Genomic DNA, 19,980 nt, shown 5'->3' on the forward strand with positions numbered 1-19,980 from the left:
CTGATACAAACCACGGGGTGCGCTATGCTTTACAGATTGCCCACTCTTGCTAAGATTCAGAGTTGGCATTAAGAGCATGTCAGTAGTCAAAAGGCCCCATTGCATGTCAGAAGTCTGGCACATGCTCAGATCTTTGGGGGATCCACTCGCACACTGATGTCTGGCAGGACCCTTTGTCAAGCTAAAATACAACTCAAAAGCAAACACAAAATACGTAGCTTAGAACAGGGTTTTTTTCTGATTTTTCTAACCCAGGAATCATTACCATTAGGACACCAGGTCGCTGATTTTTGCTCCTGCTCTGGGCTTAATGGCAGAGCTGCTTGTGTTCCCCCAAGCAGTACACTAAGTACAGTTTAGAAATACCTGTGTTAAATAATTACAACAACTCCAAACAGCCCAGCTGAATTTTCCATCCTCTACCCTGTTTGTTTACTAGAGAGAGACTAATCCATTTTACCTGCAAAGTAGACAAAGCAAGCTTACCATGAGGGCTCAGATATAATGCTTTATCATCTTTCCATCTGTACGTAATACGGAATTTCCATGATTCATTCATCCACTTGACGGACATTTGAATAGTCAAACAAAAACATACATTCCCAGGAGAAAAAGCAAAACCACGTCCGGTGCAGGAGAAAGAAACATTCTAACATAAATACAAAATCCTGCTAGGAGTTTTATCTGAAGCAAGACTACTGATCATAAACACAACGGGGAAGGGCAAAGATTAAACAATATTGCTTCTTGTGAATGTTTTTCCCCTTTTCCTTACAATCCCCTTACAATAAGTCAATAAAAGGTTTTACCAAGACTACAAAGGGACTCTGAAAGCCCAGCAGCCTCCCTTTGAAAGTATATTCAGACTACAGGCAGTTTCAAAAGTCACTTCAGAGAGTGTGCCCTTTGCTAAAAAGCCGTGACCTTGCAGTCATTCCGGCGTAGCTGCAGTAATTCATAGGAATGAGTAATAATGACGTTTGCTATTCAGTCATCATCTGACAAGCTGTCTAAGTGGCAGGGAGATCTATCATAAATATTTCCCTGTAATAATAAACAATCTAGACAAAGAACAACCATCCAGCTTGCCTTTATGGTTAGAAATAGAACAAGCCCAGGTGAGGAAGAGAACTCCTGAAATTCCCCTCACAGGTTTTTTCTTCCTTATTCCCTTCTAGGAAGGTGATTTCCAGAATGATACAGCTCAAGCAATAATTTCTTCTAATATCCTGAGAGCTACAGGCTTTAACACTTTCCTACATGGATTTCTGGAAGGATATAGCTGCTCAGAAAAGTATCCAATCTCAGTGGAAAAAAAAATCTAGCCGTGGAAGATACATTGCAATCCTTGATAATTTGTTGTAGCAAGCATGCACCCTGAATGCTTGAAATGCATCACTATTTCTAGGTTGTATCTGTCAATCTTTGAGTCCCAAATACTTATTCTTACGGCAGCCTTCTCTCTGCTAAATTTAAAAATCCTTCATGATTCCATTTCTGCGAGGCCTTGTAGCTAAAGTATCCCTTTGGTTTCATTTGGATTAGAAAAACTGGAAATACTTACATGGGGTGTGTAAGTGCTGCAAGACTCTCTGGGATATATGGTGGCAACAACCTGAGTCAGTACAGCCCAGGCTGTTTTCTGTCCGTACTGGAGAGAGAAAGTACACAGGAGAAAAATCCTTCCTGGGCCTTCAATCCCCACCATCATCGGGGGAGCAAGGCTATCAGAGCATAGGTGCCGGCTTCAGCAGTGCATGCTTTTATTACACATTCATTTCCCTTGCACCTTGCTCCATCTCTCAAAAATCCTGGAGTAAGTCATCTGCAGGAGACAACAAGAAGGACAGCAGTACCCCAGCCACACCACAATGCAAACGTCTTTGAAAAAAAGTGAAAAAAAAATAAAGAGGCAGAAAATCGGGGCTGGCAAAGAACAGCAGAACGATTGTCCTGGGTGAGAACAAAGGTCTGTCTAGGCCAGTACGCTGCCTCCACACATGGAAGAACAAGACTTGCCCCTCTCAGCTCCCGATTATTTTCTGCTCAGGGACTTTACGAGATAGACATGGTTTCTCTGTATTTAGTAACTTTCTCTGGATTTTGTTTTCATGAGCTTGCCTGATCTCCCCATGTAAATATAGATGACCCCAGCACCCTGCAGCAGGGTTCCACAGAGGAACTGTACCAATGACACATCCTTTGATTTGCTTGGAGCTCTTCATTCGATGCCCCCATGTTTTTATATTGGAAGAGACGGTGAAGAGCTGGCTTCTCTGCAAGTCTCTCACTATTTCATACACCTCTAGCACATCCTTCGTGAGTTATCCCCAGGAGAGACAGACCTAGCTCACCTAATATGCCTTCTTATGAAAGCAGTTACAGGCCTTTACTCCACTTTGTCACCAATTGAGTGTAGGCTGCCTGAAACCGCAGCCACTTAAACTGTTCTGAACACAAAGAATCCAAGAAATTAAAATTTGGCAGGTACAAAGGAACAGGGTTGAATGTGGAGATCTGGGAGGAGGCTTTGCTGATGACAGCAGCACAGCTCCTGCCTTATCTCACCGCAGGAAACAGAGGAAAGTGCAAGCAATGGCAACTGCAGTGAGAACAGTGGAAAAACGCAAACTAGCCCAACAAGTCTCATTTTTGATCTCTAGCACTGGCCCGGTGACAGCAGTACTTCCAGCCAATATATCTCTCTTCCAGCCAGTATCTTGCTTCTTTCAGATGTTCCCCCTTAAAGGCCAGTGAAAGATCAGGAGAGTCCTCCTGCCCCCCACACCTCTTCCACCCTGGTCTCAGCAGCCCCTGCCTCCCCTCCTGCCTTCGCTCCGGGCACTGCGATGCCCGCAGATGTCTGCTCGCAGGCTGCAGCCGTTCTCGCTGACCAAAACAACAAAAGCTGTTGTTTTCTCTATATCCCACTGTCTGTCCGTGCCTGGCTCTCCGCTCCTGACGATGCCAGTTTCACAAGCCGTCCAGTACAGAGGCTGCCTTTGTGTACCGCACGTGTACGCTGCCAAGTGCTATGAGCCACCCTGGTGCTGCCTTTCCTAAAAATAGCTTGCCCCACAGATAACCTGCAGTCTTTAAAAGTCACAGGTCTTGAAGATAAGCCCTCCTATAACCTGCACAAAATGAGAAGGAAAGGCGCTCCTGGCGTGAAAAGCTCAGCTCTGAAGAAATAGGCTAAGAAGTAGAACAGAGAATACAGCCTCGGTACACTCACAAGCAGCAGAGGAAAGTAGTGCCAAGGGGCCCGGGGAGCAAGTGTTACGTATAACCTGCACACAGACATACTATGACAACTGCTGAGCCACAGGGCCTTTTTTAGAGCCAGCCTCCAAGTTCTGCGCATGAAGATGCATCACTGCTAGCAAAAGTAATCAAAAAGCAAAAGAACAATGATCCACCTAAATAATCTGAAAAAGCACTCAAATTTAGCTCCTTCTTTACATAAGGGTACGTATTTTGAACACAAAATATATCCAGATAGCTTTTTACCCTTCCACAAGTTGCAACATATCCATTTACTCTTTCACATCTTATTTTAATAACAGGGGAGTCAAGCAAGCTCGATTGACGGGCTGGTTCCCAGGGAAACATGAGCAACTTATTTCTCTTAAATAGCAGGTACAAATGTTTCCTGTGTTAAACCATCCAGCCTGCTGTGACATTCAGATCTCTCGGATATAATCCCAAAAGGACATAACGTGTTTGCCTGGCTCTGAGGTGGGGAAGGAGAAAGGTAGCAGCACACTACAGCTGTTGACAGGCACTAGCAGGGATCCGGTACCCAAATCACTTTTGTGACAACAGGTGCCTTGTCCTAATCCCCAAAGGAAGGGCAGAACCAGACTTTAACAAAAACTGGTAAAATTACCCAGTGCTGCTGGAAGAGAAACAGAAGAAGGGAATTGGTAATAGCAAGCCATCAAAATCTCAGTCCAAATGCTAGGCTGGCTGCCCGGTGTTGTTGGGACACATTAAGAGCATAAAAACAGCCACACTGCTCTGGCCCAGGGTCTATCCAGCTTGGGAAGCTTCTGTGGTGGGTGCAGATAAAGATGAGAAGGGACTTGGAAAAGAAAATGTAAGACAAAGCTGAGCATCCTCGTAAGGTGCTCTCTGGCAGCATTCAGGGCATCTCAAAACCTGAGATTACCTACACAGAGAGCTGTAGAGAACACATTCCTGCTGCACGTGACAAAGGATGCTGTTCTGCTGTTCCCAACTCCAATCATATGCCATGAGGTGTGGTGGCTTTGGTGGCTAAACCCATTTTGCTTCCTGCTGTTTCAAGTTAACAAGATGGAAAAAGAGATAAAACCAGTAGCCATGAGCAGGCACTCAAGGGTGGGTCAAGCACATGTGTTACTGGTCCCCAAAACTCTCCCTGCCTCCTTTATATTCAGCTCCCGAGATGTCCTGAGCCTGATGGGATTTCCCAACAGATCTCTCTTCCACTTGCCCATTTACCTCTTGAACCTTCTTGTACCCACAATATGCTTTAAGCATGAAGTTTACAGCTCAGCTACCCACTGCATGAGGACCCACCTCCCTGGGTTTGGTTGGAGCCCACATCCCACTAACTCCATTTGCTGGCCACTAGTTCTTGTAGTGGCTGAGACATGGGACAGTGTTCCCTCGCCACCCCGTCCCTGGCACACAGGATCTTCCAGACCTCCTTCATGTGTTGCTTTAGCACCTAAGGCCACATTCTGCTTTCACTTATCTCCTCAGAGCCAATATTCAAGTGTTTTTTAAGTGAGCAGGTGATAACTTGGCCTCAGGACAATGTTTTTTCCCCCTTGCATAATTCACTTTTCTGTTAGGAAAAAAAAAAAAAAAAAAGATTAAAATGGTATTTCTCTCCCCAGTTGCTTTGAGATTCAGAAGAAAAGAAAAAAGATAATGAAATCCAAGTTTTGCATGCCAAAGTTTCCAGGTGCCCAATGTCCTGTTACCGGGACGCTGAACAAACAGCCTGCAAACACGATCCCCTGCCTTTGTTCTGCCAGCTGGAAACCTCAGGTCACTCTGCACCCAGACACTGCCACGGACCAGCTCCTCAGAAGGAGGCAATATTCAACTGAGCAAAACGCTCCTTTCATTCAAAAAAAGATACTGAAAATGGACCTGGAGTTTTTTACTGAATTGGTGGGGGTTTTCGTTCACTGAGGCACATTTTCTGTGGAAAGGTCTCTGTCCGTGCAAGTGACTCAGCTCAACAAACAGCACTGGTGATTCATTACAGTGACTGGTGACCTGTGCGGTGCTGAGTCTCTTCCTCACCAGGAAACAGCCTTAATAAATGATATCAGCAGTGTGTTTCAGTTGGTAGGACCACGGACTACAAATCTCCCACTCGGGTGCTCACTCCAGATTTCCCTTCCCCAGCCAGCTTCTTCTCTCCCTTTTCCTTCAGCTGTTAGCTCCCCATGCAAGGACTGGCTCTCGCTGCACACCTAAACAGTGCCCAGCATGGTGGAAACTCTAAGCTGGGCTGCAATGCAAACACCGACGTGACTGCATGGTGGCTTCACTCAGACAGCAGAATTCAAAGCATTTCCCTGAACTTTCCATGAATACACACACAAAAAAAAAAAAAAAAAAAAAAAAAAAGATTACCAAAAGGAAATTAAGTGGGCCAGCCATCAAAGGTAAAAGATAATCCTTCATGGAATTACTTGCTCACAGATACACATCCCGAGTCATACATCCCAGTCCAGCTCCAATTGGAAACCTCTTATCAGGTCATTAAAATAAATCAAAATAGGGGATGAGGCAGATTACTACTGCGGCCTGAGAAACGGTGAGAGTGCATTAAAAAAGTCATTCCTCTTGCCTGCATTCAGGCCAAATATCCAAATACCCAGCAGCTCTCCAAACCCTGGTGTTTCAGGTTTGTCTGAATCTTGCAGATAATTTCCGCACCGCACTGAGAAAAGTTGTCTCAAATAAAATAACTGTGATCTTATGCAACTTAAACATAAATCTGTGAAAATAAGAATGCCTGTTTGATGAAACAAGCACGTGAAGCCCAGTTGTCTTCCTAAACGTGAAGGGTCTTCTTCACCTCTTGCAATTGCCATTGTACTTCAAGGCTGCTGTGATATTCCTGCTACTGAGGCATTGTACAAACCACAGAATAGACCCAACGTGGAAAGGCGCTTAATTCACGTACATTTTTTTCCTATTCCTGTCCAGATAATGAAATTAATCTCATTAGAGTCCATCTCACAACTAAAGCCCAGCCTGTGGACCAGAAGACCGCAGCCCAATACAATCCTATCCAAACACTGTCAGGTTTTCTTATCTCCCAGTGTCCATTTTCCCCCTCTGCCCCTCAGTCTATCAGTGTTTATGCAGTTGCACAAGGCAGTATGATATATAGAAGAAAAAATGCTATAAAAACACAAAAATAGGCATAGCTTTAAACTTTTTTTGGCTTGAAGACCCCTAAAAGATAATAGAGGATCAGTTCCCTCTTGTGCATAGTTCAGCCTACAGACCAGGGCCCTTACTTGTCTTAGTTACCTTCTGACGAAACTTGCTGGTTGTGTAGGTGGAGCGAAGCAGGTCCCTTTAAATCCTTTGTTGTGCTTGCACAAGTGGAAAACAGCTCCTATTAAAAAAAAAAAAAAAAATCCCCTCTGTTTGCCAAGCTGTGTGTAGAGATTATGAATCACTAAATGGCAGCCACGTGTGAGCAAAAGTAGCAGGAAGTGTCGTGCGTTTGACCTTTATTTATAGTAGCAAGAGCACTTCGTAGCATATAGTTACAACAAACTAATTATCCTTGCTCACCAAGAAACATCAGATCAATTGCCTACATAATATTTTTTTTCCATTAAAAAAAAATAACAATATCTGGCTAATAGTTATTGGTCTGGAGGAAGTCTGAAAAAAGCCCTTTCAGTCTCTTGCCTTTGTGTGATTGGAAGGCAGAGGACTTCTTTGGTGTTTTTCCGCTGGGATCCTAATGGAATGGGGGACTCAAAATCAAGACAAGCTTGACAAGCAGTCTTTTGGTACACCTCTCTTGTTCAATATACACCCTCATTTCACAGAATCGAGCTGCAAGTTCAGGAAGCAATAAAATGCTGAACTCTTTCCCTGCTGTACACAAGTAATTTGATACACACGCTTATTTTTTAGTAAATCCCACGTATCAGAGTGTGTTACTGAATCAAGACAAAGTACCTCTGGGCTTCTATCCAGCGGGGAGCCTGGAGATGTGTTTGAGTTATGCAAGGGTGTAAGTGTCATGCCTGCTTCTTCCTTGTATGCAAGAGAGCATTTTGGTACCTTTTCAGATTAAAGGCCAAGTCTAGCAGACATGGTGAGTTGAATTAACAGCTCCCTGCATTAGAAGGGCGTCCCTTATTTCCCCCTGTCCTCATTGCCCCTGGACAGTGGGACAGTGTTCTGCCAGAGCAGAGAATTAGATCTGTTCTCAGAAGGGTCTGCTGCGGCGGTGGGAGGAGACCTGCATGGCCATGGGTAAGGGTGAAGGTGAGAAACAAGGCTGAGATGATTTCCGTGTGAGGTCAACGCAGCCTAAGCAATGGCCATTTTTTATAGCGTGGGCATCTGAGAGCTGCACGCTGGGTCACACCTCACACAATGAGGTAGGTGAGACGTGCATGTCAGGACACATTAGGAGCACCCCAGCACGTCCAGCCATGCGACAGAAAAGGGATCTGTTGCCCATGAGTGTAGATCCTTGCTAATAACGGGGCCACAGTGCCACTGCCTCCCTCAAACTTTAGGTCTAGTGATCGAGGCAACCTTCTCTGTCTGGCACATGGGAAGAGGAGGGCAACTACAGTGCTTTTCCCAGAGGAAAGAAGGGTTAGGTGGGGTTCTGAAGCATAAAGGTTAGCCCATTTGGCTCTCCAGACCCCTACCCTAATGAGGAAGGACAGGGGTCACCCTCTTAATTCTAGCCTAAGCCAAGACTGAGCCAAGACTGAGCCAGGCTTTGTCCTGTGTGACCGACTGAGAACTGTAACTAGGTCCCCACAGGTCCCAGATAGCAGCACTTAGAGGAACCAAACCCGTGCCAACCGGCCCTTGTAAGTTCTGCCAGCCATGGGAATTCGACACGATACCCTTCTTCAGACCTGTCACACAGGGATCCAACAAGGAGATCGCAGAGGATGGTCTAATCGTGCTATAGATCACCACGTACTGACTTCCCCATGCCCACCACAGTCTACACCTGGAAGTTCAAACCTGTCAGGAGAAGCAAACGCCAGTCTCTGCTGCGCCACGGCCTTTCTCAGCCCTCCCCTGGGATCCTGTCCGTTAGCCCCAAGACAGAGATAAGCCAGCATCCCTCACTTGTTCAGAGCCTGGGGTCCATCCTGTGGTGAGCACTGCTGCAACCAGCTCAGTGATACCGTGCTGGGCAAACCTGCTTCTCCTTCAACTTTTTTTTAATTAAAGCTCTTCTAATTGGATAGAGTAGAGGTCTCCATTCTGCTTTAGACGTGGGTCAGGGATGCAAGAACAGCCTGTTGCCTTCCCTCCACCATTGGGTCTCCCCATCTGGTCAAACCAACTCAGCAAGAAACTGAATGCTTGATGGTCAAATGTCACTGACACCTCGGTTAGTTGGTGGGCACTCCCAGAGGTGGCATATATCAGCACGATCAGGCCTTTAATCATACTGTCCTTCATGGATTCCCATTGTCCCCCTCAAATTCCTTTGTCGTTCTTTCCTACAATTCTCCCCCTGCTTTGTCTGGTTTGAAATTGTGCTGATTCCCGTGTTTTGTTCTCTAGGACAAGGCTGGGCCATTGCAAAGATCCAGTCACTACTCAGCATGCTCAGCTCTTCTCTGGAAATGCTTTCCTTGTGTCCACAGCAGTGCGCCGGAGGGAGCCGCCTCGGTGACTGTCCCCAAACAGCCCCAGCACCATCTGGATCTCGCCCAGCTCATCTGAGGACTCCAGCTCTGACTCCACGTCAGTTCTGCACCACAACCACATTCTGACATCAGGTTGCTGCAGCAACCACGCTTGACATCATCACCTTTCCCCACATCCACTGCTGTCATGCAAGAAGTTGCGAAAGCCTCTTTGGCACTGTCAGGCAGCTGCATATTTTGACGTTGGGGAAGGGAGTCCTATTCAAAACCAGGAGCGTGAGGAGCAGATGTGTCATGTCTCCAGAAGAGCAGGGTCAGAGGGCAGTACAATCTGCCCAGCACAGCATCGAACGTGGAGCCACAGAGCAAAACAAACAAGCAGAAGAAAGCTCATGGTCCCACGGGGCTGGAGTCTGCTGCCTCCAGCAGCAAAAAGGAGCAGGTGCAGAGCTGGCTTGGCAGCACCAGGATATTCTCCAAAGATATCCCCAACTGTCTGCACAGCCTAAAACTTCAGTTAAATGCCATGTTTGTGGAGAAGAGGAGGAAGGACGGAATTATGACTTTCAAATGTGTGAGCTGGTTACTCCTGGAGCAAGCCCCCAAGGAGCGTGTGAATTTTCAAGCAGGAATGTTTGTTGTTTCCACAGCATAGACTTCTGGCTAGCTAAGCCAGGAGTGCTTCAGTAACGTGAAACATTGACATCTCCTCCTCTTGTAAAGCTGCAGAACCTCAGAGGCCTTTGGAGGCCAATGCAGGATCTGGAGGGCAGCTTCACGGGCAGTTATCACCAGGTCTCTGCTGTGCTAAACAACATCCAGAGGAGAAAGAGAAGGGACCCAGCCTGATTTTCAGTTGGGGAGAGATACTACAGACCCCACACAAGAGGCAAAAGAGAGACAAGCCTGCAGCTTCCTTCTTCCAGCCATGGATAAAGACTGTGGGCTTTCCCTAGCCCCGTCAGACTCACCGTGCAGGGATGGAAAGAGAAAGGGATCAAGAACAAGTGGTTCAATACACAACAGAGCTGATGATGCCCAATGACTCCGTGTGGATTTGTGCCTTGTGGTCCAACTCTGGTACAAGTTGACTGCAAACATGTAAAAGCTTTATCTCTATGACTCTTTTGCCATGAAATATGGTGGAGGTTGGTCAAACACTTCAAGAGATGTTGAAGTAGAGAAGGGTATAAATGAAGCCAATCCTCTCTTCCGTACATATGTAAAGTGTGTTCCCAGATGTTTCCTTAGGAGACCAAGATAAAGCTATCTCCATGGCAGACATCCATGGAAACAAACTCAGTAGAGACAAGGGAGCCAGGAGCAGGGACAGAAAGACAGCCTTTAGCCAAGAGCAACAGGTTAGTCAGGTCTGGGATGAGGTTACACCCAAGAGACAGGATGGACAGCATGACACTGTCATATTTCTCAACACCACCCCACTCCCAGGCCTGTTTCACACCACTCAGACCCAGTCAAGCTCCCTGGGAATTTTCCAGACAAACATTATTTTCCATCAGAACATGCTGATCTATGGAACACTGAACCTTTCACAGAAAACACATTGCATTCATTGAACCTCTGGTGGAGCACAGGCAGGGAAATATTTTCACTGGACAAGGCAAATTTCCATTGGGAACCTCACTGCCAGTTCATGTGATGGTGAGGAACTCCTTACAAACCAACTTGTCCATACTTCTGGGGAGCCAGGCTTGTTGATTTGCAATCAGGATCCCGGGTTGATGACTTGATGAGCTCAAGGCTTCTACAAAAGTCTCTATTCCAGCTCCTAATGAAATGCTGGGCTAAGCTTGGCTGTTCCTGGCTCCGGGGCAGCTCATTACAGGTACAATCCCAACTCCAGGCTGCTGGGCAGTCCCTTGAGGAGCCTCACTGCCCCATCTGTCAGACAGCCCAAGGACCCATCCAGCCAAATAGCCTAGGTAGACCTAAATTTGTTTGGATTGCTTGAGGTCATTGCTCCTTCTTTTACTGCTAGAAATCTCTGCAGCCACTGTCTAAAACCAGCACAGTTCTTGAGAGCCTGAAATAGCAGCTTTAAAACTGGCAAGAATCACACCAGCTCCAGTCCTCAGTGCTGGATCCTGGGGTCCATGTTAAAGTCTGGAAGCACTCGGATTTGGCATGGCCTCAGATGAAAAAGTTATGAGATTTCCATTTGGAAGGGAAAATACATATTTCTGTAGCCAGGGAGGACATAAATTAAGTTTAACCTCCCAAGAAATTTCTAGTGCTGACTACACACATGCTCTGACAGCCCAAAACTCTTCAGACTCATCTGCTAGCCATGCCTTTCTATGAGATATATGGTCCTGGCAAGCTACATTTCTAACATGGTTATAAGTCCACTTTTTCCTGATCTCAGGGCCAAGGATTAGCAAATCCAGCCAATAATTTAATGTGCACAGATGAAACAGAGGTGAGAGGAGAGTCACCCACAACCACCAGCTGTGTGAAGCCTGGGAAATAAAACATTCAAGGTGGTCCGTGCACAGTCTCTTTCTCTTCTGCAGAACTCTTGCACCGTTTATTGGTCTTGATAGCTCTGATGTGCAGAATGGAAATATTTTTACCCTAGATCCTTGCCTCATTTGTTGCAGATATAGTGACCAAGGCAGGAAAAGATAGGTTATTCTCCTAGTTCAAAGTCTTCAATGACATTATCAGTGATATAATAATAGTGGCATTCCTGAGAAGTCAGCAATCTCAGTTTGCCATTTTTCTTATGCTTATCATTTCCTTTACATTGGGGAACCTGTTCAGTAGCACTGTCCTTGCAACATTTTGACTGCAAACCCCACAAAGAAGCTGAGCCAGGCATATTAAAAAAACAGCAGAATAATTATGGACAGATGCCTCAGTTGTGTTTGATAAGCCTAGCTGTCTCTCCAGAAAACAGAGATTCCCAAGGGAGGAAAGGGCCTAGCTCCCTGCACCAAAGAAACAGCGTTCTCTACCCTGATGGGGAGCATGGCAGAGGATTTTCATGGGCCTGGAAAAACATTAGGTGCCAATAGGAGGAGAGTTTTGAGTTTGCAGATTAAAATGCAGGGGATTCAGCTGGGGGTGTTGCATGTTGCCTTGCAGCCAGAGCGGGCTCATCACTTCTCCCATAGGGTAAAGAGATGGTGCCTTCCCTCAGGAGAGAAGATAAAGAGGATGGAGATGAGACAAAGGAATGGAGCGTGAGTCCAGGAGAGCCAGGCCTGCTCCTCCTGCTGCTGTTGCTGGAGGAGACAGAATTGCCAAGAGAGGTGGTGGTCAGTTCCCCTCATGTCCCCTCCAAATCACTTAGCTACAGCGCCAGATAAGAGCTCACGCTTGAATAGGCTGGTGACCCAATTAAAGGGGCCTAGGGGGGACACAACAACATTTCAGATTTTAGGTTAGTCAGAACAAGAGAATAATGAAAACCTGTAAAGGAGTGTTAAGGGAGCAGTGGGACAAGAGGTGACATGCACTGTTCGTTTTGGGATGCCATCCCAGAAGCTGTGACCACAGTGGGTTACTCACTCCCTCATACTCGGTGTTTGCTAAGGGATGAGGGAACACAGCCCGGTGATGGTGTTATGGATAACTCCAGGAGGCATCTCACAGCACATAGTAATCACTTCTAAGGTGTGTATCTACACATACTGCCCATATACACATATATTCACATGTCTTAGAATCATTGAACATTTTAGGTTGGAAAGCACCTCTGGTCTGTGACCCAACCTCCTGCCCAAAGCAGGGCTAGTTAGCTCAGGTTGCTCAGGACCTTCTCCAACTGAGTTTTGAATATCTCCAAGGATGGAGATTCCTCCACCTCTTGGTGTCCTGGTTCCGTGTTCGACCATCCTCATGGGGAAGAATTTTGTCCTTGTATGTAACTGGAACTTCCCACGTTGCAGCTTGTGCCCACTGCACGTTGCCCTTCCACTGACCACCTACAAGACAAGTCATCTCTGTCTTCTCTATACCCTCTCATGAGGTAGCTCTAAACAGCAATAAGGTGTCATCTTGCCCTACCTTTCTGCTGGCTGAACAAACCCTGCTCTCTCAGCCTCTCCTTGTATCTCATGCACACCAGCCCCCGACCCTCTGGGCTTGCTCCTGTACATCAGTGTCTGTCTTTTACCAGGGAGACCAAAACAGGACACAGTAGCTGGATGTGTCTCACCAGTGTTGAACAGAAGGAAATAATCACTTCCCTCAACCTGCACTCTTTTTATTACAGTGTTATGTGTGGCTCATCCCTGCAAGAGCACATGGCTGGCTAATGTCCAACTTACTGTCCACCAAGATCCCCAGGACATTTTATGCAATGTTTGGTGTTTTGGGGTTTTTTTGATCCAGGAGACTCATGGCCAGCTGCACATTTATATCTACACATACTTTCTATATCCACCTCTAAAAACAGGGTGGTTGTGGCTGCTCCCTGGAGAGGGAGTCAGAGACCCTTCCCCTCCTCCTGCTGGGAAATGCCCTTCCCACTGTCACTGCTCCCACTGATCCTTTTGCAAAACAACACACAGAAACCCCCAAACAAAGCCAGGCCAGGCCAGCCAATTACCCTGTTTCAACCTCTCTTTGCAAACGAGGGCCTTACAGGTCAGCTATCCATATGGCCAGTCATATTTGTAGAGCATAAGTACTTTCTCAGGGGCTTAGACCTTCCCATTTTACTCTGTGAAACAAGACTGTGGACCTTTTCATTACAAAAGGTCAAATGGATCCTTCACGCCCCTTGAACAAGCTACAAATGACCTATTTAACTTGGACTATCTCTGTACTGCCAGAGTCATCCTCTCCAGGAAGCAGTTTCTGGTCTCCAGACAATGCTGTGGGCTCTTGTCTATACTATTTTTCTGGAATACACTAACCATGCCCACTCCAAACAGTGCTTGCTGCAAGTCTCTTTTGGGTCCCCTATCTCTTTTGGTCCTTTTGTGCACAAAATGGAATTATTATTTAGTATTTTTTCACTTCAAAGACCTTGCAAGAGTCACAACCCACCAGAGTGGTGTCCTAGGTTGAGTGCTGTTGGACAAAACATGCACATGGGCATGGCAGATGCTGCAAGACATGCTGGGCTAGTGCTGGAGGAGACCTTGTAGGTTGGCCAGAGCCAGTCTACAACTTGAATGCTTTAAGCCATGATGCCCTAATGGGTCAGCAACGCATATGGAATGAAGTCACAGGCTGTGTGAAGCCCCCAACCACAGGTTCCTCAGCCACAGCATGAGCCCAGCACTGACAAACAAGAGCCAGGACTGCACTTCTCCATGTTCACACTATTCTGTCAGTGCCTATTATAAGGTGTGTCTCACAGTCATTGCCACAATCAGCGGGTTGCTGGTCTCACTCCAGGGACCAGTTCCCTACCCCAGGACAGCCTCCATCGCTTCATCTGCGGCTGGGAGATCAACCCCCAGCCTGGCTGTCCCGAAGGTTCTAACAATGCACAAATGGGGCACATACATGCTCTGCAGGGCACCTACACACCATTACTTGTCCAGTCATAGAATCATAGAATGGCTTGTGTTGAGCAAGGACCTTAAATATCACCCAGTGCCCCCCCCTGCCCCGGGCAGGGCCCCCTTCCCCCAGCCCAGGGTGCTCCCAGCCCCGTCCAACCTGGCCTTGAACCCTTCCAGGGAGGGGGCAGCCACAGCTGCTCTGGGCACCCTGGGCCAGCGCCTCACCCCCCGCACAGGGAACAATTTCTGCCTTATATATAACCTAAACCTACTCTCTTTCAGCTTAAAACTGTCCCCCCCTCATCCCATCCCCACCCCCTGACCCAGAGTCCCTCCCCCCCTTCCCTGTCCCCCCTTTAAGCCCTGGGAGGCCGCTTGAAGGGCTCCCCGGAGCCTTCTCTTCTCCAGGCTGAACCCCCCCAACTCTCTCAGCCCGGCCCCCCAGGGGAGCTGCTCCAGCCCCCCCAGCATCTCCGTGGCCTCCTCTGGCCCCGCTCGAGCAGCTCCGGGTCCTTCTGCTGTTGGGGGCCCCCGAGCTGCCCCAGCACTGCAGGGGGGTCTCCCCAGAGCGGAGCAGAGGGGGACAATCCCCCCCCTGGCCCTGCTGCCCCCCCTGCTCTGGCTGCAGCCCAGGGCACGGGTGGGTTCTGGGCTGCCAGCGCACGGGGCTGGCTCACAGGCAGTTTTCCATCCACCAACAACCCCAAGTCCCTCTCCACAGGGCTGCTCTCCATATCACCATGTGGAGTGGAGATACATCTGGTCTTCTAGACAGCTGGGCATCTGCCCCTCACCTCTTCTGCAAGCCAAACCATTCCCTCTCAGAATTGCCTTCCTATCCCCAAACATGAGGGTTACTTTTCTCTTAAAGTTGGGAAGCCCATGTTACTCAAGGTCAGGCTATTTAAACACCAGCTGCAGTGTTTGTCTTGCTTTTTTTGTCAAGGAGACAGTTTCAGGATCTACAGCACTTCCTCTTCTGAGACATTTGAGGACAGGGACTGTGACCTTTGGCTGCTGTTTGGGTTCAGCAGCAGAGGCAGCAATCCCAAGGGTGGGTGGGTTGAAAGAGAGAAGCCCTTTTCCTCCCTCTCCCTTTCTTTATGGACAAACTGAGACCAAAGAAGGCAGCCAGCTGCGGGTGAACCACACAGCTTGGACACTGCAAGGAAGACCTTCTCCATGCAGACCACAGCTGAAGCAGTAAAATGGCTCAGGTCTGTCTCAAGCACAGTGGTAAAGCCTCAGCCCATCCTCTGAGCCTGGGCAACATCTAGATTACATTCCTGACTTTTGTATGGCTTAAAGCAAGGGAAATTAATCCCCATCAACAGTCTTTGAACATTAAGTATGAAATAGTACCTATCACAATGTACCATTTCTGTCAGATTCTTTCATTCATATTGATCCGTTCCTGAAGCCTTCCTGCTGTCTTCTATAGTAGGAATCGCGAAGCTTTATATCAGGGCAGAATAAGCCCAAAAGTTCAAGAAAAGGCTGGAAAGGTCAGGAGGGAAAGCCCCATGTTTGGGCTGACTTTGGCTAGTTAGATCAGTAGCTGGGGAGGCTGAAAGCTCCAAAAGACCTTCTGGGTCAGCAGAAGGAACAGAATACACAGACTCATCCCCTTCCTGCAGCAGAGCCCACCAAGAGAGCAGTCAGGTAATATAGGAGTGTCTGCAGGAGGCTTTTCTTGGCAGGTATCATAAAATGTCCCTTTGTCCAGACATTTATAAAGCTGCTGATGAAAATGGAAGTGACTGCAGAAGGCTAAGTAGTACCATCTGCCTTGGCAGAGCCTGGCATGGCTTGGGGTGGTGCAGTCTGGCTTCTTGCTAAGATGCAAAACCAAATCCTTCCCTGGTCTTTTGAAAGAGAACAAGAGGAAATTACCATCTTGAGAGGCATGACTGTCCTTCAGCTTCACCTCAGTTCAGCTGAATTTGTGAGGACTCAACATTTCTGCCCCCCTGGCCAGACATCCACGTGCGCACATACACACACGCGATCACACGCAGATTTCTACATCATTGAAAGGGTTCAGAACTCACTTAGGCACCAAAGCCAGGAACAGATTTTGAGCACAGTGTGTAGCAAAGGTGAGAACTACAAACCATGACAGCCTCTGGATGACATTTTCAGAGCATATCAGAGTCCTTCTCACCCTACGTGGACCTCTGCTGTCAATCTGGCTACTTTGATTCCTAATAAGAAAACGCAGCCCCCCAGCAGAGGGAGTGGATTTTTTTCAAATACTCAGCCTAAGATGTCCTGCCTGAGTATTGACCAAGCAGCACATCTAAACTGGAGTGAACTCAAGGGATGGTTTAACTCATAAGAGAATGCATTAAACCAGCCTCAGGTGCCTCCTTAGGGCAACTTGGCAGAACACGTTATACACGTTAAAGATAAAAGAAGACAAGTTATGATCAGAGTGCTGGATCCTGGACTCCCAATTCCTCTGTTCCTGGAGTCTATCTCCTGATAAAACAGAAAAACCTCCAATCTAAGAGTATTTTTTGCTACCTGGTGAAACTTGCACTTAGGCACGTAGAAACTCACAGCTCTGCACACTGGGTCAGCCCTCCTCCTACAAAGGCTCTTGATATCTCAACTTTAAAATACACTACATCTAACACCGTTTATTGCAGTCTGTAGCTATTCCAAATTTCTGTCTGTTATTAGACAGCTCAGTATGTGGCCTATGAACTTCATGTGTCTGAATCCCAATAATGTCCCTTATTAGCTCATAACAGGCTAATTGACACCACATTTGCCCTGCCTCAAAGATTAATGGGTCGGGAACTTGCAGGGGTTTCTGATCTGAGCAGTGGGAAGAGAATTTTGGGTAGAAATGTTTCCTCTTAGCCTTTGCGAAGGTAAACATGAAGACAGCCGCTGAATCAAAGTGTTTCGTTGTCAGCCCAAGGGACAGGAGGTCTCCACTGATCCGAAGTTGGTGTGTCCCAGTGGAGTAGTTGGAAATAGCTTCTAGAAGTAAGAAGCACCACCTTCAGTGCTGCTCAGCTGTGGCTTCCCTGGTGATGCTCGGGGGCAGCACAGGGACTCACTGTCCTCGGTGGGATGATGTTGCTCGGGGTGTGGACACCAAGGACTGAGAAAAATTCTTCTTGCCTTCCAAATTTCAGCCCGTCTTTTGTACCCTCACCTCCAGCCTTCAGACCCTCCGCCTGCAAATCTGCAAGAGCTCTCACAAGGATAATTAACCAGAATTGTGTCTTACCTTGTGGACGAAGTCACTTCTCACTCTTGGCGCTGAACAAGGCAGGATTTGTCAGCCAGGTGAGCACCTCAACTCGTCCCCGGATACCTCTGGCACGGATTGTCCTCCTTGGTTCTGCAGAGGGAAGCCAAATGGGGAAGCTGATGTTAATTTGCAGCTGCAGCAAAGTGGACACTAGTAGCCGTCAAAACAGACAGTGCGGGCATCGTGACTTCCCTCTTCCCTTGTGATCTGTGGGAAACGGGAGGAGAGCCAGGCTCTGCATGAGGAAACTCAACAGCCTGGGGCTTCCCAGGCACAGGCACCCCTTTCTTTCCCTTGATAGGTCACCCACTGGTAGCCGAAGGGAATGTGCTAAGCCTTTAAATGTCACCAAGCTGTGCTGGGCTAGCATGAACCAGACCATCCCTGCTGATTCCCCTTGTATTCCCTGATGAGAAGCCAATCGTACAAGGAAACAAAAACCTACCTCAAGCCCCCATTCTTCTTGAATGAAGCACAAGCCCTACTGCAAGAGACCTGAAGCCAGCGATCACAACAACCTGCCTTAAAAAACAGCACGCTTGCTAATGGCATTGTGCAAACGCCAACGTGCGTTGGGTCTGTGGCTTCACAGCACCAAGCCTTTGCAGAAAAACCTGCTGAAGGTATTGCTGCCTGCTTCATCCTTCCCCACCCATCATCACACACTGCAACTGCCTCGTCCTCTCAGTTACCACCACCACAGCTTTCAAAACAACCACACTTGCTATTGCTGGTGTTGTTTACCTATTTTTCAGGTGGATCAACTCCCATAACTGCATCCTGCCTGACTGTGCAGTTAATATACAGACAGGAGATGGCATGGATAAAACTGGGGATGGGCCCTGGGAAGGGGGTGCGTATTTATGTTTTACTGGTACCGAGGTACTCAGGCTAAGCAGAAACAAGGGCAGGCGAGTGCCTGCAGGTGCTGAAGGTGCTGCATGAGCTGCCCGATGCTTCTGGTCCACACAAGGCTGGGGAAGAAGGCAACAAAAGCTTCTCTTATGTGCCTTGGCTATAAAACAAGTACTTACTCAAAACTGCAAATAGAGAAATAACAAAGCTCAGTCTATGCCTCGCTGAGGTTACTCTTGTGGATTAGGACCAGGAAAACACTGAAACGTTCATCACAAACAGCTTTGTGGCAGGTGACCAAACTCTAATATAGATAGGTAGACTTATCTACACTGTGCTGGTTCCCACTGAATCCAGAGAGTCCCGCTGTAAAGGGTCCAGAGCTGATCTGCAGATGCAGGTTAAAGGAACACTTCGACTTGGTATTAGAAAGTTTAGAGAGCATGGTAAGCATGGAATGTTAAGCACACAGGGATGGCACAAGCAGTTTCTAAGCCATTTGATGCATGGTGTCTGTGGAGGTGACTTACCCCCTTCCTGCACAAAGTCCCTGGCTAGTAATTAATCTTAGCATCATATCCACCAGAAGACAGAATAAACTCCCACAACATACCACCAAAACTCCTGCAGCATCCTCACGAGTCCTGAGACCTAAAAGGTAATGGGGCCCCTAACCTGCCATTAGGTATTCAGGTGAAAAAATGTGGAATCATCAGAATGGCCATCAAGGTCCATTCATCCCAGTGACTTGTCTTTGGCCACAGTCAAGACTGGATGTCTGTAGAAGAGCGTCAGAATACATCAAACAGTTTGAGATCCTTCCCCAAAATATTCAGTCAGCTTCCAACAATTTGTGGCTTCCTGTGCCATAGAGATTGTTTTCTTATTTAATTACCCATAGTGAATTTTTCTTCCATGAATTTATCTAGTTGCTTTATGAACCCCCATTGATTTTCAACAACCACAACATCCTGTTGCAAGGAGTTCTACAGCTTAATTACACACTGGGAGAAGAACCACCTCCCCTTGTTTGTTTTGGACTTGCAATTTCTGGTTTCAGCTGATGTCCTGTAGTTCTTGTAGAGATAGAGGTGGCGAACATGCTCTCCCTCTCCACCCTTCCCATATCACTCAGTGATTTATAGCCCTCTGTCATAACCTTTCTTGTGTGTCTCCCTTCCAGCCTGATGAGTCCTCATCTAGTGATATGGTAGCCACTACAGCATTCTGGGCATCTTGGTGACCTGAGTCTTTTCCCAATTCACTTTGTGTTCACTTGCCTTTTGAGGCCAGGGAGCTGTCTTTCAGATACTCCCTAAAAGAGAACATGAGCAGCTGAGGCCCTTCCTCAGGAGGGGGGTGTGTATCCCCTACGGACTCAAAACAAAGGGGCTACCAAACACTTGAACGTGGAAGCCCATCAGGCCAAAGCAGCTCTAACAGCTCTAATAACACAACTTCCTGCTTCCCTGGGGAGACAGGAGTCAGA

General features: G+C 47.4%; 1 protein-coding gene across 2 annotated transcripts in view; it reads right to left on the bottom strand.

The window, feature by feature from the left end:
* The window catches only part of SMOX (spermine oxidase), a 76,685-nt gene extending 58,545 nt beyond the window's left edge, over nt 1-18,140 (bottom strand). Inside the window, exons 1-3 of one of the 2 annotated variants that reach the window (XM_032993888.2) lie at nt 18,082-18,140; nt 17,613-17,726; nt 6,547-6,634 (exon numbers count right to left, since the gene is read on the bottom strand). The gene's annotated coding sequence lies outside the window, so the exon portion shown is untranslated. The remainder of the gene's footprint in view (nt 1-6,546; nt 6,635-17,612; nt 17,727-18,081) is intronic. The other variant, XM_032993889.2, reaches the window with a different exon arrangement.
* Between the last annotated feature and the right edge of the window lie 1,840 nt (nt 18,141-19,980).

The sequence above is a fragment of the Tyto alba genome, unplaced genomic scaffold (assembly GCF_018691265.1).
Source record: "Tyto alba isolate M040663 unplaced genomic scaffold, T.alba_DEE_v4.0 Super-Scaffold_6, whole genome shotgun sequence".
NCBI lineage: Eukaryota > Metazoa > Chordata > Aves > Strigiformes > Tytonidae > Tyto > Tyto alba.